This window comes from Pleurodeles waltl, chromosome 4_1 (assembly GCF_031143425.1).
Source record: "Pleurodeles waltl isolate 20211129_DDA chromosome 4_1, aPleWal1.hap1.20221129, whole genome shotgun sequence".
Lineage (NCBI taxonomy): Eukaryota > Metazoa > Chordata > Amphibia > Caudata > Salamandridae > Pleurodeles > Pleurodeles waltl.
Genome location: NC_090442.1, coordinates 419,390,922 through 419,418,047, shown reverse-complemented (window position 1 = coordinate 419,418,047; position 27,126 = coordinate 419,390,922). Strand labels below are relative to the sequence as shown.

Sequence of the window (27,126 nt, the reverse complement as noted above, 5' to 3'; positions counted from 1 at the left end):
CACCCCGCCCCATCACCTGCAGGTATTGTATCAGCAAGTGTGTGGGGGGAGCCACTGACACATCACCCCACTTGGATCTCAGAGCCCTCAACAACGAATTATAGAGCAAAAACTGCCCTGACAGCAGCCCCAATTCCTGAAGCCTAGAAAACTAGAGCAGCTGGCCATCCTCATAGAGATCACCTAGCGTACACAACTCTGCTTCATGCCACGCGCGTAGCTCCGAGCTCGACCTGATCCTGGGGCCTCGCGGAGTGCCCAACAGTGCCAAGGCTGGAGCGAATGGGACCACACGCCCAGTGAGACGGAGGGACCTAGGAAAACAGCTATACGCCACTTTGAGGAATAGTTGTTTCGGCATTGACACGTGTGGGAGTGGATGAAATAAGTGCAACGCCCCTTCTACACTTATAACTTTATACTAATAAATCATAAATCATTGTTAGACCTGACAGACTTGGGTGGTCATCCCCAACTTTTTGCTTGCCTCCCTTTATTTTTCTGATGCAGTTTCTGCTGGTTTTAGGACTATGTGCACTTTAGGACTGCTGACCAGTGCTAAAGTGCATGTGCTCTCTCCCCTAAACATAGTAACATTGGTTCCTACCCAATTGGTATATTTATTTTACTTGTAAGACTCTAGTAAAGTGCACTAGAGATGCCCAGGGCCTATAAATTAAATGCTACTAGTGGGTCTGCAGCACTGGTTTTGCCACCCACATAAGTAGCCCCTTAACCATGTTGTCTCAGGCCTGTCAGTGCAAGGCCTGTGTGTGCAGTTTCACTGCCACTTCGACTTGACATTTACAACTACTTGCCAAGCCTTAAACTCCCCTTTTTTCTACATATAAACCCTTAAGATAGGCCCTCGGTAATCCAAAGGGCAAGGTGCTATGTAAATAAAAGGCAGGACATGTACTTATGTGTATTACCTTTCCCTTGCATTAATACATAACATTTATCCCGAACAATTATAATTGAATAACATTTATCGCACACGGAAGAACAAATACAAAAGTGAGCAATTACCTCATATTTAAAAAAAATGGCACTGCACACACATTACTTACATCAAAAACATATGACAATAATACAAATTCAAGAACAAAAAAAAAAACACAAAAAAATCAACCTCAAATTCAGTTTCTGCACCAACTTGAAAGAGAGGGAACTCAGAGCCTAACTCATTTGTAAAATTTTAAGGCTCCTCCTTAAAGAGCAGAAAGGCGCGGAGGGACTAATTGTAAGTCTTTGTGAAAGTGGGCATTTCTCTGCAGTTACTGTCATCTGTGCCTTACAGCCTGTCTCCACTCCACTTCTAGCCTGTGCTGGTTGACAGCTCCCCTTGGGCATTCCACCCAGACAGCCATAAACACAGGACACTTTTACATTCATCTGCATACTGAATGGGTCTCCCTGGGCAGGAAGGGTGGAGGGACTCTCTCTTACACTTCAAAGGCCAGTGGTCTGCCCTCACACATAGGACTGCTAACTGCCCACAGGGATCCTGGCAGACAGGACTGGGCTAAAAGGGGAACTTGTACACTTCAAAACCACTCTTTGAAGTTTCCCACACTTCAAAGGCACTTTTGGGTGTATATATACTGGGTCTCTGACCCCACCAAATCAGACACTTCCGGATACACCTGGACTCTGTCAGAGGGATTGCCTGGGTGCCCAAAGGACTCACCTTGACTGCTTTGCTGAGAAGGACTGCTGTCCTGCTTGTTGCCCTGCTGTCAGCTGGCCTCTGACTCTGCTGGAATGACTCTGCCTTCCCTACAAGTGCTCTCCAAGGATTTGGTTTGAGCTTGCCTCCTGTTATGAAGTCTCAGGACCCAAACGACTTCAGCCGAGAGAAGAAAATCCCTGTGTGTCGGAAAATTGATGCAACACCTGCAGAAATCAACGCAGCGCTTGCCTTGCAACTGAAAATTCGCTGCACCGCCTATCGGATCAATGCAGCATCTGCTCCTTCACACCAGTGCATCCAGGATTTTCAATACATTGTCCCTGGGCATCAAAATATCCTCGCATTGCAGTGAGGAACGAAGGCTGTCCTCCTGGAAATCAACACATCACCTTGCAGCATGGAGAGAAATTACCCATTGTCTGTGCTGCACCAGAAAATCCGATGCAGCATCTTATTTTTCAACGCATCTCCTCCTCTGCGGCCACCGTGCGTCATTATTTTTGATGCATCCCAGGTACTGTTTGTTAAAAGGATACAACCACTGATTCTAAAGGATTGAGACTGTTTTAAATCTTTAAAAAGTGATATCTCAACTTGTACATATTGGACTTTTGGCATTTTGTTCTTATTTTATTCAGATAAATATTATCTATTTTCCTAAACTGGTGTGGAGTACTTTCTGTGGTGTTTTCACTGTTTTATGGAATGAGTTATTGCACAAATACTTTACACATTGCCTTTTAAATTAAGCCTGCCTGCTCTGTGCCAAGCTACCAGAGGGTGAGCACAGGATAAACTGGATTGTATTAGGATTTACCCTGACTAGGATTGAAGTCCCTACTTGGAAAAAGGGTGCATACCTCTGCCAACTAGAGACCTAATTTGAAACAATCATTATAAATCAAATTCATATCTACTACAGTCACTCTAATGATTAAAAATATACTTTAACATTATTTTTATCTTGTTGTTAGTTCTGGTAGGCACCATGTCCATCATCAATATAAAAACTTAAACACTTTTTTTATATGTGTCAGTGCAGCTTTTTCTTTATGTTAGGTTTTCAAAACGTTAATATAAATGCCACCTAATGCCGATGTCTGAAACACGAAAGCATTACTAAAATTGTATGCTCCAACACTTGTGATAATGCATGCAAATAAAGAAGTGTGGCCTCGTTTCCCATACTCTGAACAATATTATGTCTGGTGTAATCATTTTATTGCAAGGGTAAACGTAAAGAAGGGGCCTGTAGTTGACCAGGTGCGGGAGTTATGAGCCTTGCTCCTTCCGTCTTTCATTCGTGGGGCAGGATTGAGGTGCGCCTGTCCTCCACTGGGCGGCCGTATGGGGCAGCCCTTTGAGCTGGCAAATACAGCAGAACTTTGAAGACAGCGAAAAGAAGGCTGTAACACGTTTTAGTGGGGAAAAGGATACACAATATTGCACAACACCAGAGTTCATTTATCCATTCCTACACTGGCAGTAACGTATTTTACTATGGATGGGGAAACAGTTGGTTAGATACATGGGATAAGAGCACGGTAGAGGAAGCTGAAACGTGTAGAAAAAAACCACTCATCGCTGCAATTGGCTGTAGGGAGGGGTCGGTCTAGTGGCGTAGCATGTAGCTGCTGCACGTCCCTCCTCCCATCCGTACGCGGGCTCAGGTGACGTCATCGCATCTACTTACTGTTTGAGCCTGCGCTAGAGGCAGCGGAAGACTAAATTGAACCGCGTGAAAAGGATCTGTGTTGGTAAGTGGATTTTTGCCCCGCGCGCCTGTTCCGTCGTTCTTCCGTACCACTGCCCGTACAGTGCCCCTTACAGGCTGCCCTGGCTCCTCCCCCTCTACTCCGCGGGGTGGGGCCAGCTGCCCTGCGGGCACTGAACGCTGCCCACTTTCCTCCGGTCTAATTTATTCCGTATCTTGTCCAAACTGCTTCTGCCACCAGCTCTGTGCCCATAGGTTCAGTTCCCATTTTCCTATGGTGGAGGTGAGTTGTACTGCTTGTTTAGAGTGGCTAGACTCAGTGCTTTAAATGGGCCGGTACTGTCCGGTACTGAGTACCGGCACTTTTTTATTTTGAGAGGGAGAGAACCGGCTCATCTCAAGAAAAACGCAATACTTTTAATTGGAGAGTACCGGCACTTCTCGGAAACAAGCAGGTACTCTGGCACAGAGTACCTGCACTTCAATTTTTCCATTTCAAGCACTGGCTAGACTGACTTGAGAAGCCCACCCAACTTGAGAATGTTTTTTTTATTATTATTGTTGCGGGCTGGAGTGCCTTACAATTAAGTGAATCGTGGAGGAAAAGTCTTGGCAGTGACTGTGGAAACATTGTTAAAATTCTGGACAGAATCGCAGGAGAAATGGTCCCTTACACTGACCCATCTGAGGTGGACAAAGAGTCATTTTAATGTAAGTAAAAAGACGACAGCAGCCCTGCCAAGTTTCTTTAGTCGGTGTGTGACGTGCTGATCCAGTCTACGTGCTTTCTTTGAATTCTTGGACTTGTACTATTGCACATTCCTTTACAAAACAGGACTACAAGTCATTATTAGCGTTGATAAAGTCCTTTGAGGAAGAAGCCACTGCTGGCTAAGGCTCTTTGTCAATCTTACCTATGGCTTTCGGCACTTATTAGCACTCTAAGGAAAAATAAACTACAGCTTGTGTAATACATTTTCTCCTTGGGCTACCTAACATGTTTAGAAGAAGACAAAGTGTTGAGAAAACTACATGGTGTATAATTACTAATCAGAATGTTTGCAACAAGCAAACCAACCTACAAACGTTAAATACAAAAAAAAAGAAATTGCAGTGCAATGAAGTTGCTGGAGCATTTCCTTCCTTTGCAGGAATCCATGCCCGACAAAGGAAATGGATCTTTGGACCCAGCATAAGGGTGTGGAAAACCAGACAACACATTTCAATACAAGCCATTTCAACTACAAGTATGGTCAATGTGGCCATACAAGGAAAGCTCCAGTTGGGAATAAAGTTAAGGGGTTTTATTACAAATTTTATCTCAGTCATATAGGCAATTTTCAAGACAAAGTTGTAAAGATATAGTATCACCAGGGTTGACCAAAGCTATGAAATAGATTAATGCGTGCTAACATTAGGAGAACTAGGCATGCAACAAATACAGTGCAGAATTATCTGATAAACAAGCGTTGCTTAGTTTTAATATGCATTAAGGCAATTCAAATCATTAAGGTTTAGCTAGTTTGGACAGGGGAAACCTTACATATTAGTTAATAGCGTAATAACGTGCTAGGTGGAACACATGCAGGGATAAAAGAAAAACAGCAAAAAGGACAAAAAGAATTTGGAAAAAGGTAATCTTGGCTAATGGGTCACTAACTAAGATAGGCAAAAAATAAGTAAAAGATAAAGCATCAGCATTTCAGAAGCTCGGTCAAGAGTCTTCATCTCTGGATCAGGGGAAAATCTCTAAGTCTCAACAAGGCATTTCAAAGTGGCAAGGGCAAAGAGGATTATACCTCTCAGTCCATGAGGTTCATTATGCAGCAAAAAATGGCAGAAAGGATTCTGCTTGGGGAAGTGCAGGTTTGGCATTGGACTCGTGTCCAGTTGGGGAACAATATTTTAAAGTTCATAGGGCAAGATGATACGTCTGCTCATTAGCTGACCTGATGTGGAAGGGTAATATCCAATAGAAAGTGATCATACAACTCCAATTTGAAACATTGGTATGGTTTGTCATTAGAACGTTGTCCATCTGTATACTGTTCCAGGCAAGGTTGCAACAATTTTATAATTTGTCTTTCCTCAGTCCTAAATGTTCCATCCTCAATGATAACTTCCTAAACAGTAAAACAATAGGCAGCATTCTCATAGGAATGAAATCTGGAAGAAAGTAACATGTTAGCAAGATGACTGTGCAGAAAATGTCAAGTCACGAATACAGGGCCTAGCAGACCTACTTAGGCTAATGGAAGTGAATTAAAACAACACCTTAATCATTCAAATACACATTTTAATACACAAAGTATAACTTCAGCATTAATAAACTTTCATTAGCATTCATGTTACAGTTACTTTAAAAGAACTCTATGAATACATTTCCGTTAATGTGGTGCAGAATTGCATTTCTCTATTTTTGCATGCAAATTTAAAACACTTATCATCTGAAATCTAGTATCCTTTTAATGCAGACTATTACTTTTGACTCTAAAATATATTGTGGCAGATACCACACTTCAAACGTAATTTAATCTAAATTCTGCTTAGGTTTCAATAACTAGTCTACGGTGAATGCACACTAACATGGCTTCTCATTACAAGCAAAACTGTTGGTACTTTGATTATCATAATGCATAAACAGTCACGTATCGATGGTCTCTGTAACATGCGGGACAGTACTAACATTTCTGCTACATCAGAGGTCAAGGAAGTGGGCCTTAATATTCCTCCTTCAAGAAGCTCACCTTTTAGGCAGTAGATGTCCTCAGGGGTGTGGAATTTAATAAAATGTCTACTTGTCCGTGGGACAGGTTGCTTCTTAAACCCACTTGTCCTGTAAAAAAAAATCTACTTGTCCCTTAGGTGCCATGTAGTGTGGTTACAAATTATGGCAGCAATGTCATTATGTAAGAGCTCTGACAATAGCCTCTCTGATTATGCCAGGGCTACTACTATAGTAGGGCTTGAATACTTGCAATTTCAATCCCTAATATAGCAATTTCCTTATTTTGCCACCTTTCCGCAGATCTACATACTGGGGCTGGAGAAAGCAGTAAGCAGTAGTTCCAGGGCCGGAATGCCTTTGAGTCTGCAAACCTACTAATTTGCATGTTTTTAAGGGTTTTCACCAGCTCTTCTCTAATCTCTTTCCCTAATGAGAAAGGTTGGACATTTACTCCTGACAATGGCAGAAGTAGAAGTTCTTCCAGGATTGGGAAAAAGTGGTTGGAGGGAAAATTAATGTGCAAATGCTCAATAGATTTTCACGTTAGCAAATCTACACATGCACATTTGCTCATGCTAAAGTACAGTTCACAAATATTTTCTAGGAGTACGATTTCATGGTCTACTTCTGTAAGCTCTTGTGAATTTATGGAAGCCACTAATTCAAAGACATATACCATAGGTGCACTTTTGTGACTTTCTTTTAGAAGTGGGTCCCTAACTAGGTCTGGCGTTTAGACATTTTGTTTTTATTAAACTACTATTTCTCTCTCTATTGTCTGGCTTTGCTGTGTATGATCGCATTCTGCTCTTCCACAAGGAGCATATTGCCACACAAAGTTGTTTTATTTAGTGCCAGGAACTTCTGTGGCAATCAGTGTTGTAACAAAACTGGGTTACTCCCTCCAGAATCACTCAGAGCAAGTGCTGTGCTGAGGGGCTCCCTTGACGGGGCCTGCAGGGGCTTTGTTACGCCACTGGTGGCAATGTGTGCTTTTTGAGACCAAAAATGTTCTTTTTTTTTTTTTTTTTTTCTGCCCGTGTTTGTTACAATGGTGAGGGCCTGTCGGCTCCCACAACCATAAAGTGTTATAAAAGCCATGTCAAAACAAGACATGCATTGACACAACTAAAAGATTCACTGAGAATGTCGGATCGGTTGGCTTTGCCAGTGCTAGTTTATTTTCATGCTTCCTGTAATCTTATTTCACATGGGACTGTCGTTCTTGTTCAACAACACTAACCATCCCATGTCCAGAAAGTTCACACTGATAATGGGAGCAGGTTTACAGTAGTAGAAGGAACCCTCAGAGTCTTAAAATGGACATTTGTCTCCATATATACCCTTCATTGAAGACAAGGCACATTTTTCATTCTGTTATAAGGCATACGCCGCCCCAAGATGTAAATGACTGCTTCCCCAATTAAGAGCCACATGTCTTAAAGCTAACAATTTATCACGCATAGTGAAATGGTGACTGCTTTAGCCCTTTACCTTCTCTCAGCCTGGCTTACCACGTGACGAGTAGTTAGCTTGTCTCAAGTGCTACTGTTTCATCATGTGTGTGTTTGATTTATTTATTTATTTATTATTATTATTATTTTTTTTCTATTTCTGTTTTATGGTTTGTGCCCAAAAGAAACATTTTTTTGACATTAAAATAGTTTTTCAGCATAAACAGATGCTGAGTGGATGTGTTTGCAGTACACCATATAGGCGTAAAAATGATCGCAAAGTGAGAAGGATTTCTGTTTTAAAACGTGTCATTCCTGGAATTTGTACAAAGTAAAAAAGACTAAGGGCCTGATAATGATCTTGGCAGACGGGGGTTACTCCATCACAAATATGACGGGTATCCTGGCCGCCGTATTACAATACCATTATTTCCTATGAAGATCGTAATACGACAGACAGAATACCTGTCACGTTTGTGACAGAGTATTCCATCCGCAAAGATCGTAACCAGGCCCTAAGTATGGGAAGTGTATATATACACTATTAGAGGGTACAGCGATTTTTCACAATTCATTATGGTTCGCATACATCACAGGCAGCCCTTGCGGCTGGACGGCCCCAGTCAGGAAAGACACACCTGACTAAGGACACAAAGTTATGGATTGACACGTGGCTCAGTCTAACCTTGAGACCTTCTCATGCTAAACAGAATTGCTGTCCCAAATTTAAGAGATGGGACGGCATGGGCCAAGTGGGTAATTACTCTGTTTTATGGATCACTACTTACTCAAAGCATAAAAGGCAATTCTAAGAATACGTGCAGCTGCGGCATGCCAAACTTCACCTCTTTGAAACATTCCTGGAACTTATCCAGCAGAGTCTTGGAGATCTGTCGCACACCACCAGTATACAATAATACAGTTGTTGATAAAATAACATGATGCCTTGTTGGCATCAAGGGAAACTAGTTTCAGCTCCCATTGGGCTTATACAAACCAGTTACTTGAAAGAATATTATACAACAGCATTCGAGAATTAATTCACACTTTCCCTGTTTAATGTCCTATAATTTCATGTCAACACTTTCAAGCTTGTGTTTTTTTTTTTTTTTTTTTTTTTTTAAAGCTATGTACTAGATTCACGATTAACCTTGTTGAAAGCTGGCACTTAGACAGGTTCTACATTTATTGGTAATAAAGTTTGGGATTCGAACTCTATACATTGAGCATTTAGCATAGAGCAAGATCGCTGACTATTTAGGGTATTGTTTATTTGGTATTTTAAATGTTCAGAGTATGTTGTGGCAATTGTGCTAGACAGAATACTAACCTTGAGACATTGTATGTTAATATAGAAAGCACATCAGAATGTTGTATTACTGCAGCTAACCTACTAGGGGTTGACAGTAAAAATCGAGTAAGCATTCAATAATTGTATTGTTTTTAGGTTCAAATCTTTTTATTGAGTTTTATCAAGATTTATAAAGTCATACAAAACTCTCACCTACAACCACAGACGGGTGAGGAACAATAGAAAGAGGTAACAATAGGTGAAGGTAGAAAAGAGCAAGACATGCCCATATTATTGAGTGGCTGAGTACAGTGGTACAGCTATTGCGGGATTCACATCGTAAAGTCCTCCAGGATCCTTCTCTATAGTGTGGGGAACGAGGTTAATTTCAGGTCTTTGGGAGTAAGACAGAGTAGTCGTAAGTATGTCTGGCATGTAAGTTCTATGAATTCCTGTAAAAGGTACGTCAGACAGTGCCCCCAAGTTCTGTCCAATTGGGGGAATCTTTGTTCCTCTGTAGCAGTCAGTTTTTCCATGCTGACCAGGTCCCATAGTTTATGGAGCTAGTCTAAATGATTCGGTACTGTGTCTGTGCCCCAACGAGCCAATAACACTTGCTTAGCTGCATAGATAGCTAACGTAATAGCCCGTCCCAGTAAGGATGTCAGTGGATGATGTAGAACATCCGGTAAGCCCAGGAGGACATAACTCTGTTATCTATATATTATACATCTTATCAAGGGCATCTATGACCTCAGACCAGTACCAAAGGAGTTTTGGACATTTCCAAAGAAGGTGGGTCAAAATCCTTTCCTGTGTGCAACCCCACCAGCAATGTGCCTTCTCATCACCTCTACACTTAGCTACTCTGGCCGGTGTATAGTACCAATAATGCATAACTTTTAATAGGGTTTCTTTCTCTGTTACGCTACAGGCTGAGGAGGTTGCCAGCTTAAGGATATCTGACCACTCCCGAGGTGTAAAGGAGCTCTCGCATTCCTTTTCCCACCGATGCTGTGCTGAGGATTTACAGAGAGGCTGTATATTATTGAGAAAGGCATAGCTATCCGAGAGAATGCGTTTATCAGTGCCTCTTGTCAGGAGCCATTTCTCAAATGGGAGCAGAGGTCAGCTTGCGTGGGCTTAATTGAGGGCTGTGTGACCGAATGACTAATAGCTAGATACTGCCACCAGGCAGTTTTGGGTAGACCATAGTGCTGCTGGATTTGAGGCAAGGTCAGCAAGTCAGATTCAGCAAAGAAATTGACAATCCTTTTACAGTTTGCTTGCTGCCATGCTAAATAACCAGGGCACTGGTGAGCTTGGGGGTGAAGTCTGGATTATTAATAATGGGAGTTGGGGGGGGGGGGGGAATTCGAGTGGAGAGCTTCTGATTTGTCCCTATTTTACCTTACACCCACATTGTGGCTTTCAGAATAGGAGAGATATACACTCATGATGGTCTGTATAATCTAGGAAGCCATGGTATCTTCAATATACGGTTGCCTGCAATGGCCTGGTCTATGAAGCACCAATGTGTTTCCATGTGTGACCTGCTTCACTCCACTAAATATCGCAATTGAGCTGCTTGGTAATAGTGGATAAGAAGAGGGATCCCCAATTCCCCCCCCCCCCCACTCCCCCCCCACCACCTCCCTTCATCTTTATCGGTAAGTAAGCCTGTATCTTGGCAATATGTGGTTTCTTTCACTCCCAAACGATCTCCTCATTGTGTCGCTGTAACTTAACTAAAATCTGTAGACTGGGAGCTAGAGGCAGCGTCTGCATAAAATATAGAATTTTAAGTAGTAAAGTAATTTTTACTGCTGCGATACAGCCCAACCAGGAAAGTGTGTGGTTCATCCATTTTTGTAAGTCCACCCTTGTATTTGTTAATAAAGCACTGTAGTTGGAAGTTATAGTTTGAACAGTAGGAGGTTGGATGTTTAAGTCCCAAGCACCACCCCCTCTCTTGTACTCCAGTCAAATGGAAATGTAATTGTTGTTGCAGAATAGTCTGTGTTGATGTTGAAATTGTTAAATTTAGAATCTGGGATTTTTGTAAATTCACTTTCAATCCAAAAACTTTCCCAAAAAGCTCTAGCTCGTCCATCAGTGGAGGCAAGGAACGGATGGGATGTGTTAGCCTCACCATAACATCATCCGCATATAGTGCAAGTTTATGATCTCGCCCCCCCCCCCCCTCCCCCTCATTGTAATACCTGTTATCCGGGGGTTTCATCTAATGCGCTCTGACATGGGTGCCATATACAGTGCAAAAAGTAATGGAGACTGCGGGTAGCCCTGTCTAGTGCCTCTAGTCACTGGGGAAGGAGATGGCATTAACCCGTTCACCCCAACAATCGCCTGCGGTCCATTGTAAACTCCTTGTATCCATTTAATAAATCTCTTGCCCAGTCCCACCCTCCACAATACTGCAAACAAGTATGGCCAGTGTACCCAGTCTAATGCCTTTTAAGCAGATATAGACAGCATCAATGCCTGTAGTTGAGAGCGTTGGGATTTATCCAGTAAGTGGCATATGCGTCTTGTGTTGTTGCTACAATTGCCTTCAGGGATGAACCCGGCCTGATCCGGGTCTATGATGCCTTGCATATAAGGGGCAAGTCTATTTGCCAATATAGATGTGAAGATCTTGGCGCCCTCCTTGATTAAGTGTATGTATGACGAGCAATATAATGGGTCTTTACCCGGCTTAGGCAGGACTGTAATGGAGGTGAGTTTCATAGAGGGTGTAAGTGAGGGTGTAGGTGAGCCCGTATCCCCATATGAATTGTACAGGCGTTAGGATTGGGGGCATGTGCTTAATGAATAAATTATAAAATTCAATGGGATAGCCATGCCTCTCCGGAGCTTTGCCAGGTTCGAGCTGAGAGATGGCTGAAAGTTCCACATCTAACTGTATGTCCAGTTCCTGCATCTGCTGTAGGCAGACTCTCTATTGGTATGCCTTCCAGGTAGGATGTATGGTCCCCCTCTAGCAAGGGTTCAGCAGTGTAGATTTGGGCATAAAATAGTTTGAAAGTTTGAACTATTTGTTCATCTTGGTCAATCAGTTTCCCCCTGCTGGCCTTTTAGTGCCTCTACTCTCTGTTTGGTTTCTGGGCCGTAGGCGATGTGCTAATAAATGGTCCGCTTTGTTGCTGCCTGCATAGTACTTATGTTTAGAGCAAAGCGGGGCACGTGTTGCCCTATCCATGTTTAGTGCACATAATTGCTTACGTGCTGTGTTCAGTGTTCTGCAAGTTTTGTGGGATCCTGTACGTTTGTGTTCCACTTCTGCCCCTTTCACTTTGTCTTTCGAGGGCAGCCCTCTTATCCCTTCGATCTCTGAGTCGGGTTGCCAATGCAATTAGTCGGCCTCAAAGTACACACTTTAATGCATCCCAGAGCACCGCTACCGGTGTATCCGGCCGGTCATTGTGTTCTAAATAATCTTTAATTGGATCTGTAATTTCAGAGATGTGTGTTTCACTGGTGAGAAGTCAAAGGTTAAGACACCAGGTACGCTGCTGTGTGGCCAGGTTTTGGGAAGAGATTGTCACATAGAGTGGGGTATGATCTGAAAGTGCAGCTGTGCCTATATCTACCTGCATGATATATTGTAGAAAGTGAGGTGTAGCTAGATAGAGGTCAGTGTGTGCCTATGTTTTCCGAGCTGCTGAGTAAAATTGAATCTCTCTCTGTAGGGTGACGATGTCGCCAAACATCTGTAAGCCCATACTCTGCTAATTTCTCCAGGCTCTGCATTGAGAATGCCCCGGTCTGTCCCACTCGCTGCACTGACCGATCAAGTCCAGTATCTGGCACCAAATTAATGTCCCGTCCCATGAGCACAGCCCTGCCTACTGTGGCCATCACTTTATTTAGGGCTTCTAGTATAAAAACCTCCTGATGTTCATTAGGTACATATAGGGTAGCCAGTTTGAATGTATGCAAATGTAGTGTAATGTGAAGTGATAATAATCTACCAGGATGTCAGTCTGAATCTGTGTCACCCTGTTTGGAAAATGGGTAGCTAATAGAATAGCCACCCCTGCTTTTTTTCCTTTACCTGTGGAGAAGTATTGCCTGTCAAACCACTTAGAACGTAGACGTTTCCAGTCTGTTTGGACCAAGTGTGTTTCTTGTACTAAACATATGTCGCACCCCAGGTCTCGGATTGAGGATAGGAATGCCAACCGCTTTGCGGGTGCATTAAACCCCCGGATGTTATAAATGAAAATGCGTACCATTGGGGGTTTGGGGTGTAATTCCGTATCTGTGAATCGTGTCCCTGTATGTTTGCGGGAAGCCACTGAATGTCCCACATGTAGCCATTTCATGTGACTTATGGCTTGTACTGCGTAGGTTGTAGAGGGAAAGGTAGAAAGAATTAGATAACATGAAGAGACGAACATGTAAACCAAAACAAGAACCATTGCGGTTTACCCCATTAATGCTTCAAACCAGTAGGATGTGGTCCATGGCCAGGCATCCCAGTCTGTACGTGATTCCCTTCCACGAGGTCAAGGACCCCGCTGTCCGATTCTGCCTTCTCCATGATCGGAGTTTGGCCTCTCCAGCGCATTGTCATGTAACGCCATCAGAGAAGTGGAGTGTGTATATGTGGAGTCAGTGTAGTGTCTATGCTAAATATGTATCTCTCATTGTCCATATCAGAGGTGTGCTCCTGAGGCTTCAACCATTGGAGAAGTGCCGCCCTTCCACTACGGCTTTCCATTGTAGTAGGTCCACTACTTTTCTCTTCTTCCTTGGTTTTGGACGTTTGCGAGGTGCCAGTGAGTCCGTTGAACTTAGTTGCAATGGATGTAGTTCTTCTTCATTTTGGGGTTTAGTTAAGGGTAACACTATTTGCGCTTATTCCAGGGCGCATACACTGTGGGTCTCTGCCTCCCATACAAATGTGAATCTGAAAGGTTGACCCCAGCGATAGCTCACTGTTCTCTTTTGTAGGAATTCTGTAGCTGGTCATAATTGGCAATGTCTCTGTAGTGTTATGGGTGAAAGGTCCTGATATAGCCAGAGTTTATTACCTTCAAAGGCGATGCAATTGCGATCTCATGCTGCAGCCATGATGATTTCCTTTTGTCTGTAATAATGATGCGCAAGTTAAAATGTCTTGTGGTTGCCCTGGGGATGTAGCCGGTCTCACTGCTTTGTGAACTCTGTCTAAAACAATCTCTTGTGGTGCGAGATCTGGTGGAATAGTCTGCGTGTGTATTCCTCCAGATTCCCTCAGGTTCCTTGCAGCGGAACCCTTAAATCCTTATGTTGGCTCTCCTAGACTGATTATTTTGTATTTCTCTCTTTTTTTTTTTTCTCCAGGCCTTCCACCTGGTATCAGAGGTCCGCATTCCTATCTTGCAGTTAGTTAGTTAGTTAGTTTAATATTTCACACTATTGAGCGTCCAGTACTTCTCCTTGCGTGTCAGAGGAGCGTTCGAGAGTGTCTACACGATCCCCTAGTTCGTTCATGTCCTTTGTGAGGCCTTTAAAATCTCTGTGAAGGTCCTGTTTAAGTGTAGCTATATCTGTGAGTAATGCTTGAAAGAGAGATTCCAGGAAGGTCCGTGTAACCGGTTCAGTGTCGTCATTTGAGGTGATAGAATCGCTTATTGCTCTGGATTGCCCCGGTTGGGTGTCGTCGTCGGTCTGTGCTTTTCCTTTTTCCTGGCGCCTTCATGAGTAAGTCTCTAATTGAGGCATCTTTCTTGTGTGATCGCAGACCTGCCATGTTCTCCCCACCACAGCCTTGCAGGATGTCTTCACCGATTTGCTGATTAATAGTTCACCCCCAATAGCATAATACTGTCATGTTACCGTCGCTATTTCTGGTGTATGGGGGGTTTTGTGGGTGGTGGCCCTGGCTGATTCATTTAGGATGCCCGTACATCAACCATGGGTGTTTCCAGCTGTACCTCCCCATTCTATTATTCCTCCGCAAATCCTCATACAGGTGGCCCGTCACCAAGTGCTGGTGGATAGCCCCAGTGCACAGTAAGCATGTCTGTCCCTAAAAGTTCATGGGGCTATCTAGCAGTGGTCATGTCTGCCTTTCTGCTTGATTGCTAGTCATGCCGCGCTTCCTCTTCTTTTCCCAGCATAAGCCTCAAATCCGCCAGGTGACCATCCCGGGGCTTGTTCTTGGTGAGGTCGCCTTGCCCTCTGCTTGTGGACTGCTTCACTGAGGGTTAGAGCTGTGGTGAGCATAGAAAGTAGAAATAGTTGTTTAGGTAAAGCGTTGCATGGCAGTGGAGTTATCAGGCCTCCAATCGCGTTTACCGCCAGTCAGCTGCCATCTTGGGATCAGGCGCGACTTGAAGCACCTTTTCAGTCGGTCCGCTAAATGAGCCTGTGACACTCAATCTGTTCTTCTCACTCTCCCCGTGCCCAGTGATGCTTCGGGTCGCCTTTCTGGTCCAGCGAGGCACGATCTCCAGTGGATTCTGTCATCCGACTGCAAAGCTCGGAAAATTCACTTGGGCTCAGACGCCATGTTGGCCAATTTAATTGTTTTTGTCAGTAAATACTGAGCATTAACAATTAGTCCTCAAACATTGATGTTGTGCTTCGTTTGTGTCTATATGTGTGCTCCCAATATTACATTAGGAGATGTTGAGAATGTTTTTTGGGACATGACTCCATTTGTTGGCGCAGCCCAGTGTTCAGGGATCTAACAGTGGTTTATTATTGTTTGCTGGCAGTTTCTGTCTTTGGATTAAGGGTTCCATTGCTGAGATGGATGTGACTTTGTGCCCTTTTTAGCTTTATATGGTATTTTAACGCAGTCTGGCCTTTGGGGAAAGTAGTATTTTCCTTTTCTGTGTGTTTTGTTAGTGTTGGTCACCCAGGAAGAAAGTAAGGCTCGCTTCTTTAAGTGTTGGGTAAAGGGCCAAGTAATTATTATTATTTTTTTTACTTCGATTCTGTTCTCCTTAAAATCTATAGAAATGTGGATAGCGTTCGCTTTCCATTTGATTGAGGAGTGTCCTGGAGACCACACATAATTTAAGTTATATGTTGAATTCTTAATACATTGGGCTTTGGTCTCATTTGTGGTTTAGAGGGTAGCCTGTGGGCTCCTTAGATTGTACATTTATTTGTTAGAAGGATGAACGTGAAGTCCTTTTGCTTTCTGATGGAATCCTGAAGACCATTAAGTTAGTTCTTCACCTTTTTAGGTCTCCTTCAAGACATTTTGTTTTCTGTCATTGGGCTTGGAGTCCACCCATTACTTGGCTGCATTGACACTTTTTTACTCGCTTCTTATAGATCAGCTGACTGAACTCCATTCCTCTTCCTGTGTTTGTCCATGCCCTGGAGCATGGCTGCATTACTTGTGTCCTTCCACTGCTCTTATGGGAACTACTTTTGTTCTTTGGGCTCAAGCACTATCCAAGAGTGCACCTTTCTCAGCAAGCTCCCTCCTGGTCGTCTTCAGCACTGGAAATGTCACAGCGCTTTACTCCCACCCCTCTGTCCTTTTGCCCCTACAAATAAATATCTTGCTTCCTGCATGTTCCTCTCCACGTCGTCACTCCTGCCTCACTGGCAACAAACAAAAGCTGGCTTTTTTTCTTTTTTTATTTCAGCAATATTTGTGTTCATTTGTACTGTTACCATCATGTGGGTAGTTTGAGAACAACCCATAAGCCACAGTTCTCACAACTTATAAAAACCTAAATAGAGTAACGGGCCGTTATATCTGGCAATTTACAGCTGAAGAGCCATTTCAAAACATGCAATTATGCAAGTTAGAATGTAGGTGCAGCCATTGTTCGGGCAAACGTTTAATGAGAGAACTGAAAGATAATTAAAAGACTGACCTCCGGTGTCGCAGAAAACAAGGTATTCGCCCTCCCCTTTTACAGGCACTTTTTCCTGTGCTCCAAAATAATTTAACACTGTCATGCAGTTTAACGACTTCCATAGTCGTAATGCCTATATTCTATAAAGATTTTAGACTAAAGGAAACTGAGCTTGAAAAGTCAAATGCAGATTTACGTGAAGGAAAACAGTGCAAATAAAGTACTCTGTTCAAGAGAGTAAAAGACCGCTTTATTGGACAGGTAAGCAGTTCTGAAACCTTTTAACACATTTTACAAAATATAATCTTTGGCCTCTCTAATACAAAACCAATACTAACACCCCATCCTTAAACCTTCTCTTCCCAAACCCTCCCCGCACCCCCCTCCCCCCCCCCCCCCCCCCCCCCACAACTCAAAATGTCAGAGCAGTCTTCAAGGCTTCAATCTTCCCCAATTCCTTTTCTTTCTTCCACTGACCTTCCCCGTGACTTCCCCCATCGCTCCCCGGTGTCCCCTCTGCTAACCCCTCCTCTCTAATGACCTCAATCCTTCCTGCGCCACCAGGAAAAACCCCGATAAGGAGTTATTTCCTAACCCACCCCCCACTTTTTTTTAAAAGCTGCTGCCATAGCGGTTAGGCATCGCCAAAATGCCTTGCTGTTATTTTAAGAAAAATAGTGAACAAAAATACCCACTTCAAATTACCAGCACCATCTCTGGATACCCAACGTGGATGCTAACTTTTCCCTCCGTTCAAGAAGATATAGCTCAGTTCCTATGAAAGAAAGATGCACCCCATCCTGTCTTAAAAAAAAAAAAAAAAAAACTGAAAACCTACCTTTTTGAATGTCATGATGCTCTAACCAACCTATTGCAAAAACGTACCATTTCTCTATTCACTTTCCTTCTTACCTTTTCTACCGCTGTATATTTCATCGCCCTCCCCCTCTCCCTCACACTCTTCTAGGCATTAGAGCAGTTACCACCACTTTTGTCTCCGACAATGATTTTCCAATGACATGTAGATCCTTCTTTGTTTCTTTAATTAAACTCAAGCCTGACAGTTGTACTAGGTCATTTTCTCCTAAATGGATAATAAGGACATCTGGACAGACCCTGACAGAGATCAGATCTGATCTGATAAATAAGGAAGCAACTGTCCCCATCTCATACCACCCCTACCCCACCAGTCAATTTGTACTTCATCATTTCTGAATACTAAATTCTTTCCGAACTGCGGTTTGCTCGCTTGCTTTGCTGCCCTATAAACAACTGAATGTCCAACTATCCAAATTGACATGAATGATACACCCGGACCGGCTACACAACCTGAAATGAGAAAAAATTGTTAGCTATGCTGTATGTTAGGCTTCTTCAAGATCCCTAATATAACGAAAACAACAATCCGAGGTGAAGAAAAATGGGGAGGTGGTCATCTTTGATTGAAAACCCCAATCGTGCTGCTTCTGATGCTGCGCCTATGCGAAAAGAGTGTGTTCCAAAGCAAAAAAAGATCCAAACCTACATAACAGAGTGCTTTCCTCAAACCCCCCAACAATTGTACTGCTGTAAGTCTTTTACAATCTTGATGACTGAATACAAAACCTAACTCCCCTCCCTTAAGTTCTTTAAAACGAAGCCAGTTCTCTACCGGGCATACTATATCGTCAATCCTCCCCAATGACACAGTTGTGCCTTTTTTCTTTTTTGATCTGTCTTTGATTGTACAAGAAATATTCGCACGCACTCATCAGACACTTTAACACTTTCTTCCCCCAGTCCAGAATCTTGGTTCATTCCCACTAACTCATATACTCTAAAAGCTCCAAAAAATAACCATGACATACATAACTTGAACAATGTTTGCTCAAAATATGAAAAACATACTTGCCCCAAACTTCTTAATAACTTTACCAACAACCTCATGGAAATAGGATCCCTATTTAGGCGATTTGATTGCTTTTCTTTTGCCCATCCCTGTAATAATCTCTGACCTATTTCCCCAGTTGAGGGCTCATATTCCTAGAAGAACTTGCTGTAGAAACTCAGACCAGTCAGTTTACCAGAAATAGTTGTTTTGCCGTCATTTTCTTTTCAATGTTCCTCATTATGAAAGATAACACATCATTTCTCCTTTGTAAACAGCCTTGTTCATCATGAAGCCTATACACAGCCCCTGTGCTCAAGAACTCCTCCCACGCTCTCCTGTAAGCCCTTGTAGTGCTCTCTGCTAAAGACTGCTCAATCAAAGTTAGCATCCTCAGTCTGCAAGCTCCCATACCTCCTTCAGTACCTGTGTTCTCAGTAAGTCTGCTCCGGGCGCCAAACCACGGAATCTCAGCCACTGCGAACAAGATAATGTGTCTGCTATATTATTGTTCACACCTGGCACATGCTTGGCTCTGAATACGATATTAAACATCAGGCAACCCACCATAAATCTTTGGAGCATTTTTAAAAGAAACCTGTCTTTGACCCTCTGACCGTTTACCAAATCCACCACTGTCTTATCTACATTAAAAGTAACAGTTTTATTCATCGCAAAAACAGTTTTATTCCCCACACTGCTAAAGCAACTAACAAAGGGAAAAATTCAAAGAAAGCAATACTTTTCTCTTTTAACCATCCTTCGGGCCACTCTTCTGCACCCCATCTTCCATCCCAAAACACCCCGAATCCTTTCGCCACTGCTACATATGAAGAAATTTGTACTGTCTAAACAAAATCTAAATCTGGTAACCAAATTGTTATTCCATTAAAAGCTTTCAAAAGAGTTAACCAAACTACAAAATTCGATCTTAAGGCTACCGTGAGTCTTACTCTGTTGTGTGGCAAACTGACTCCTGACATCGCAAAACCATGCCTCCTGCAGAAGGATCTACCTGCTCTCGCAACTTTACAGGCAAAATTGAGGAAGCCCAACAGTCGTTGTATTTGAATCAATTGCAATTTAGTTGCATAAATTGCTTCGCCCAAAGCCTCCATAATCTCCCTTGTTTTCTCTTGAGGTAGCCTGGCTTCCATCTTTACCATATCCCATTCAATCCCCATGTAGACTTAACAAGTGCTAGGACCTTTGGTTTTCTCCTGGGCTAAAGGTACCCCTAACTCCCCTGCCATGCCCTAAAATTGTTGCAGCGCAGCTGCACATACTTTGTTCCCCTCACCCCCACACCTGCTAACAAAAAATCATCCAAATAGTGTGTTATCAACTCATTACCAGTTAAATAAGTAAGGCACCACTGCAAAAAAGTGCTGAAGCATTCAAACAGATTACAAGAAATAGCACAACCCATTGGTAACACCTTGTCAACATATAAGCGATTCTCAAACTGGATTCCCAGTAAAGAAAAATCCAAAGGATGTACTGGCAATAGTCTAAAGGCTGCTTTAACATCACATTTCGCCAGCTCGGCCCCAGGGCCCACTGCTCGAACACGAGCCATGGCCACATCCACTGATGCAAATTGAACAGCAGCTTCCTCCCTTGCTATCAAATCATTGACAGAAGAACCTTCTGGCCAAGAAAGATGAAGCATCATCCTAAACTCTCCCTTGTTCTTTTTTGGTACAATGCCTAACGGAGATACTATCAAATCCTGTAAAGGCCAATAATCAAAAGGTCCTGCCATCCTGCCCTCTGCCACTTCTTTGTCCAGTTTTTCTTTTATAATGTAGTGGTGTTCTTTTGCTGATTTCAAGTTATCTGCAAATCTCCTAGCTCTTGGACCCTGGTAACCCAACCGAAAACCTTCTTTGAAAACATTCCAATTTCACTGCTACTTCTCTGTTGGGATAATATTTTAACCAATAACTCAAGACATCCAATTTAATTGGAGTTAAAGCCCTTTTGTCCAAATTGAGCGGATCCTTGACCCCATGTGTTAAAACCTCATTGCTCCCCAAAACATTGTAAAATTGCATGTCTGCCTCCGCACTTTGAGCATTCATGTTTGTATCTGCATGGGTTTTTCAGACAATACCACCTATTGAAACTTCAGCATGCTCCTGAATTGGTGTGCTGCCCATGTCCCCATGTACCCACCCCTCCCAGGGTGGGTTTCCAGAGAAAGGCCGCAACTGCACTGCCATACATTTGGCTGTATGCATTGTAGGTGGTGACCTCTGTGGCTTCATCCACTGGACCCATAGTTAATTATAGAATTACCCCCCCCCCCTCCTGAACCCCTATGGTTTCTCAGGTAACAGGACCATTCTAGCCCTGAACTCTTCATCATAATGTAACCATGAGAAACCTCCAATTCTGAGCTGGCCTTCCTGATTGTGTCAATGTATTTGAATAAAGCCACGGCCTTATCGGGGAATTGTTTTGCAATAAACGCTCGCGAATATAAAAAATGCTGACGTCCACGTATCAAATGTGGTCGGCACTCTAGGTCTTCTTGCCATCTCCCATGCTTCTTCCCCAGATCCTTCTTTTGACTGTATCTCCCTATGCAAAAGCTTATAAACATCCATAAATTCACCCTTCCAAATCTTTTCTTTCGTCCCCGCACTCAAATGTGATCCCAAAGGTGCAGATAAGCCCACATAAGGTAACCTTTTCAAACCTTCTGTTTTTTTGTTCCTTCTTCATCCGCTTTCCTTAACGTATTACCCCTCCCCCAAAACTTGGTCCCCAATTTTCTCGCCACACTTGTCTTTAGATTCCTCCTTATTCTCTGTCTCAGACACTTTCTTACCCATTGCTCCTTCTTCAACTCCAGATACTGTTCCGACACTCTTATCAACTGAACTTCTTTTAAAAAGCCTTTTATGCCGTCCCCCAAATCCATCCTGCATTTTGCACCTCCCCCACAACTGCACCACCATTGTCTCACCTGTACTCAAATTGCTTCTTGTGTCTGATACCATCTTGCCCTTTCATCCTTCCCTAGCCCTCTCTTAACACCTGACTCTTTTTTGCGAATTCAGTATCATTAGGAACCTGTAAAGTACAATCTTTTGACACAAATTTAGCGTTTCCACCCCCCCCCCCAACACCCTTTGTTTTGCACACACTCATTTTCTTCCCCGTCATTTTTCCAGTGTGGTATCTCCCCTTCTTCCAAATCCTCACTTCCTTCATCTCACAAGCTCACAAACCTCCATCTCATCATGAGCCGTTCAGCTTACTCCCGGGCGGTCCCCCATCTCCCACCCCGTCAAAATTCTTCAAGTCAATATTCTTTTGTTGTACTACAGGCAAAATCACTTGCTGCTCCCTCAATGTCAGGATGGTTACTCTGAACCTTTCCCTCACTTCTTGCCGGTTTTCCCTAGTTTCTCCAAACTTGGCCAACTGGACCCTGCTGCTTCTGCGATCATCATGCAGCATGCTCCCATCGCTGCCCTGCAAGTCGCCATAACCTGCAGAGACTGTGGACTGCCCCTTGCCACGCCCTAAGCTCTCCCTACGAACCTCACTAGCTATTGGCACCCACAACCATCTGCCCACCTCAGATTGTGATGTATCTGCATTACTTTGAGAGGTGAGAGACAAAGTTGGCAGAGATGTGGTGGCTGCGGGGCCGCGAGCTCGGCGCAGCTCATTGCACATACCGCTCTGTTTCTAGGCGGATGAACCGTAAGGCAGTGAGTGAGAAGGTGGGGGGGGCACTGACTGCACAGCCACGAAGGCCAACTCAGCAGAATAATAAGTGTGCACTGAATTTTGGATCTGCCACTTCCGCACCCAAGTTACCATTGTAGTGACTGTTCACCCGTCCTGGTAAGTACTTCAAACTAGGCCCTTACGGACAGGGCAGAACAAACTTAATATACCGGCGTGACTCTGAAGTGTGTGAGGAAAGGGGGACACCATTAGCCTTTGGGCCATCCCACTGTGCCATTACCTACCCACAATACACATGGATGCCTATCTGTGCCCTTATATATCCTGCAGCCTTTGTTGGCCTAGCCTGCCCGGGCCTCCCCACTTGCATTAACGTTCGGAATGGCAGAACTGAACCACAATAATATTGGCAGCGTAATGGAGAGGCGCGTGCTGTGGCTTAGTCGCCTTTTGATATTGAGGTCCTGTGCCACTGCAGAACATATAGCATGCTGTATGGGTGCCACTCGTTGGGTCTGAGAGAATGACTGCGCTGCTCTTGCCAACTCAGAAGACCATGTACCCTCAACCATTCTAGATATGCCTGCTAGGTTGGGTCACATTGGGGACAATAGGTACAATTATGTGTTGTAGGACCTGTGTCACCACTGCAGCACCACATTGCACTAAAAATGCGGGCAAAACTGAGGGTAGACAATCTAAGCTGCAGTTTGACTCAAGCGACCAGACAACCAGCCTAGCGACAACTCTGGCAATGTGAGGATGGTAGAGCAATCATCGGAAATTCCACAAGAGGACATGGGCATGAAAATGCTACTAGTGGCTATGAAATGTAGTTTAACATCCATAGTAGCAAAGATGGACACCATATATACCAGATTTGACACAATGGCACACAAACTGGAGAACCATGATGGGTGGATCCAGGAAGTAGGAAAACTGTTTTCTACAGTTGAAGATGGGCAAAAGCTTCTTTACATGGATAAAGTGCTGAAACTTGTAGCGGCAAAAAATGAAGACTTGGAGACATGGTCATGGAGCAGTAACTTGCGTATCCTAGGAGTGCCTGAGATGACCAACACAGGAAAGATGGATGTAGAAAAGTACCTCTTTCTAGCATGTTTACCCGCACATTTAGCCTGTCGGTGTGTTTACACTGTAGTTCATTTGGATTCTGCTAACCAGAACCCCAGGGTCTGTGCTCTCCCCAAAATTTGGTTGCTGGTAAAATCTTACACCCACAATTGGCATACCTATGGAAGTCCCTAGTATATGGTACTGCGGTGCCCAGAGCATTGGTACACCATGGGTCTCCCATGGGCTGCAACATGTATTGTGCCACTGATGGGAGCCCATGCAAACTGTTTCTGCAGGCAGTCTGTGTGAAATGGTGCATGCACACTTTGACCACAGATATAAGGCGTGTCTTATATCCTGGTCACTGCACTTAGACACTGTAAGTCACCCCTCTGGTAGGCCCTTCAGCCCAAGGGCAGGATGGATGTCCCTAAGTGAAAGGGTACCCGTGCATGAGTGGGGTACCCCTACAAACTTCAGACTCCATTCCATGAACTCTGTAAGTGCGGGGAAGCCATCATAAGGTATGTAGTGGACATTGGTTAACATGAGGGGTCCAACTACATAATGGCTTCTCTGAACCTAAGCATGTTTGGGTAGAGTATCCTGGACTTCGCTGGTCCTCAAACTTTGCAAATACATCTACAGCCCCTGTTTGCATTTGCCAGTGCTTGTTGGTGGCCTTCCTGGCCATGCACCCTCCTGCAATTCGGCGACCATCGAGAGACAGCTCGTGTGCGACTTCTGGGGTCTTCTGCAGCTCCTGAACCCTGCAGCTGAACTTCTTCCTCCACAACTTGCAGGAACTTCACCTCTAGGAAGGTGGGAATTGCCACCTGGGCACTTCCAAGGGTGCTAGACTCTGCCCCCTTTCTTTTCAGGCCCTCCACCTCCAGAATCCGTTCCTTGCTTTCACCAGCCTTGTCCATGGGTCGCAACTGCAGCTGGACAATCCGAGGCTTCCATTGACTTCAGTGAGGGTTTCTTATGTCCTTTCACCCCTATGTATCTGGGTCCCCTGGTGTAAGGACTCTTGTCTTCTGGCTGTCCTTGGGTTGGGACACTCCCAACCTTCCTTTTGTCTGTTGGGTTCCTCAAGATTCACTGCGAAGGGTCCTGAAACACACAAACTCCAACCACTACTTCCTGTGTTATTCTATGGGACGATACAGTAGGTAACCACTTGGTAGCTGGGTGCACTTACTGTACTTAACTCGGGTGTTTTCATCTACCCCCAAGCCCCTAACTAACAACCACACTTACCTTGGTTGGGTTTACTATTTTGCATTCCGCTTACTTAGTGTATGGTTTGCCCCATAGGGCCCTATATATTTTATGCTATTTCTGCTTGTTCTTTTGTGTATACATTATGTGTAGATATGTCCAAAGGGAGATATATTAATGCTAGTCTAGTAGTTTGTTACAAAAATAAAATATTCTTTATTGCAGCACTCTTATGTGGTTCTTCTTTGTGTAAGAGCTACTGTATGACTACTGTGGTATTACAAGTGCTTTTCATTCCTCCCGGATAAGCTTCAGCTACTCACCTCAGCAAACCCTAGAAAGCTTTTGCTATCTTGACACCTTTTCACTGTCACTAAGGGTTGCCTGAACTCCGTAAAGGGTGCCACACCATAGGTGTACACCTTAAATTGAGGCAGCCTCCTATAGAGGACTACGTAGAAAAACTCCCCCTCACGCTTTTTGGGGGCTGAATCCTTCTCCAAAGTATTTCGTTTTTGAAAGAGCCCACAGATCTCTCATGACTCTGCCAGGCACTCTTGCACGTCCGATTATAGCCCAGGTTCTAAACTATAAAAACGGTGACACTGCGCTTCGGCTGGCCAAGGAACAGCAACCCCTAAATTTTGATGGTAATGCTATCTATGCCAGGCGAAGATCCGGAATGCAATGCTCTATCTAGCCCGATTGGGAATGACTTAGAAGGAGCAGGTTTTCACGAACCACCAACAGGTCCAGGAATTTCTATGCAAAAACAATACTGGTCCACCACAAAGACGCTGGGGGAACTCTATCTGGTTTGAACTCTCCCACATCAGATATTGACGGACATCTTGGTCCGCTTAGCGTTACGGACTGCTGTTATGAACTAATATGATGAGCGGCTGCTCCCTATGGCCACGTAAGTGTGGACACTCATTAGCCTACCTAGATAGACATGAAATCCACATTGCCCTGTTTAAGGAAACGTGTTTTGCACCAAAGAACGACATTTGCTGCGAGATGGGCTGCATGTCTACAGTATTCTACATCCCTCATACGTACGTGGGACAGTTACGATTATCCGCAAGGGGGGGTGCCTTTCCAACTACAGGGCTTGCTGTGTGACGATCAGGGTCAATACAGTGTAGTTTGGGGCAAGCTGAGATCCCATGCCGTAATAATAGCCAATTGTATGGCCCTAACATGGATGATCATATTTTTTTGACAGGGTATGGGGGCTAATCACTGACATTGTTCCCTCTCTTTATACTGTGGGGTGGGGACTTTTAATTCAGCACTAAACGCTGCGGTTGATAGATCGAGGCCACCCAACTTAATGCGTAGTGTGGCGTCAAATAATGTTGCGGACATCCTGAAGGAAAATTACCTACTTGATGCGTATTCTGATCACTCACTTGCTCTGCTGGTGCTGAATGTGCCTGCCAGTTCTGGCAGCTCTTATACATGGAGATTAAACCCCAAAATACTCCTGGACACAATATTCCGAGAGGAACTGAAACGCGAAATTGCAGATTTCCTAATTGGAAACATTGATTCTGTCCCATACATTAGTACAGTTTGGGAGGCCTATAAGGTTACCATCGGAGGTTTTTGCCTCGCAAAGAGTTGTGGGGTGCTATGCGCACTTTGCATTCACCACCAAAAATTAGAGGTAAAGCTTAAATGCCTCAATTCTTCTAATGCCACTACTGACCCTGCAACCCTGGCCACCATTTGGGAAGCTCTCTTGGAGTACAAGGAGGTGGCAGCGAGGGAGTGCCTATGCTAAGGTATATATGCTGGGGCCCATGCCTATGGGGAAGGAGAAACACCAGGCCACCCCTTGGCTATCATGACTAGTAAAACGCTGGCAGCCAATTATGTTCTTGAAATCAGGACACTAGCGGGAACTATTTGTAGAGACACAGCAGACCTACTCCTAACATTTTCATGCTTCTATGATGGTCTTTATGGTTCTCGCAGGGTGTTGCAGCCTGATTTTCTCCACTTTGAGGATATAGTGCTAGGTTAGGTTAGTGATACAAAGTGTGAATTCCTGGCGGTGTATTTTACAGAGGATGAAATGGAAGAGGTGGTTGCGCAGTTGCAAAAGGAAAAGCCCCGGGGCCAATTGCCTCCTGGTGGACTTTTATAAAGCATATGCAGAGTTATTGTTACCCATACTAAATAAGGTGTACAATGAATCAAAAGAAATGGGTGTCCTGTCCTGCACTATGCAGGAGGTGCTGATCTTAGCCCTACTGAAGCCTGGCAAACCCGCTGATGAATGCAATTCATACAGATCTGTCTCTTATCAATTGTGATGCTAAAATTCTAGCAAAAGGGCTTGCAAATTGACTCTCCATGCTCCTCCTGTTTCTGGCTAGACCAGACCACTCTGGATTTGTCCCAGGAAGATCAACCTCACGTAAGTTGAGAACCTTGTTCGTAGTCATGTAGGATATAGATCCTGATTTGGCCACAGTGGCTATCTTTATAGATGCTACCAGGGCCTTTGTTTTCCTTGAGTGGGATTTC

At 43.9% G+C, this 27,126-nt stretch overlaps 1 protein-coding gene across 1 annotated transcript in view; it reads left to right on the top strand.

The window, feature by feature from the left end:
• Positions 1 to 3,314: 3,314 nt before the first annotated feature.
• NUDT5 (nudix hydrolase 5) overlaps positions 3,315 to 27,126 on the top strand; it is a 180,456-nt gene continuing 156,644 nt past the window's right edge. The window contains exon 1 of the mRNA XM_069228666.1: positions 3,315 to 3,450. The gene's annotated coding sequence lies outside the window, so the exon portion shown is untranslated. The remainder of the gene's footprint in view (positions 3,451 to 27,126) is intronic.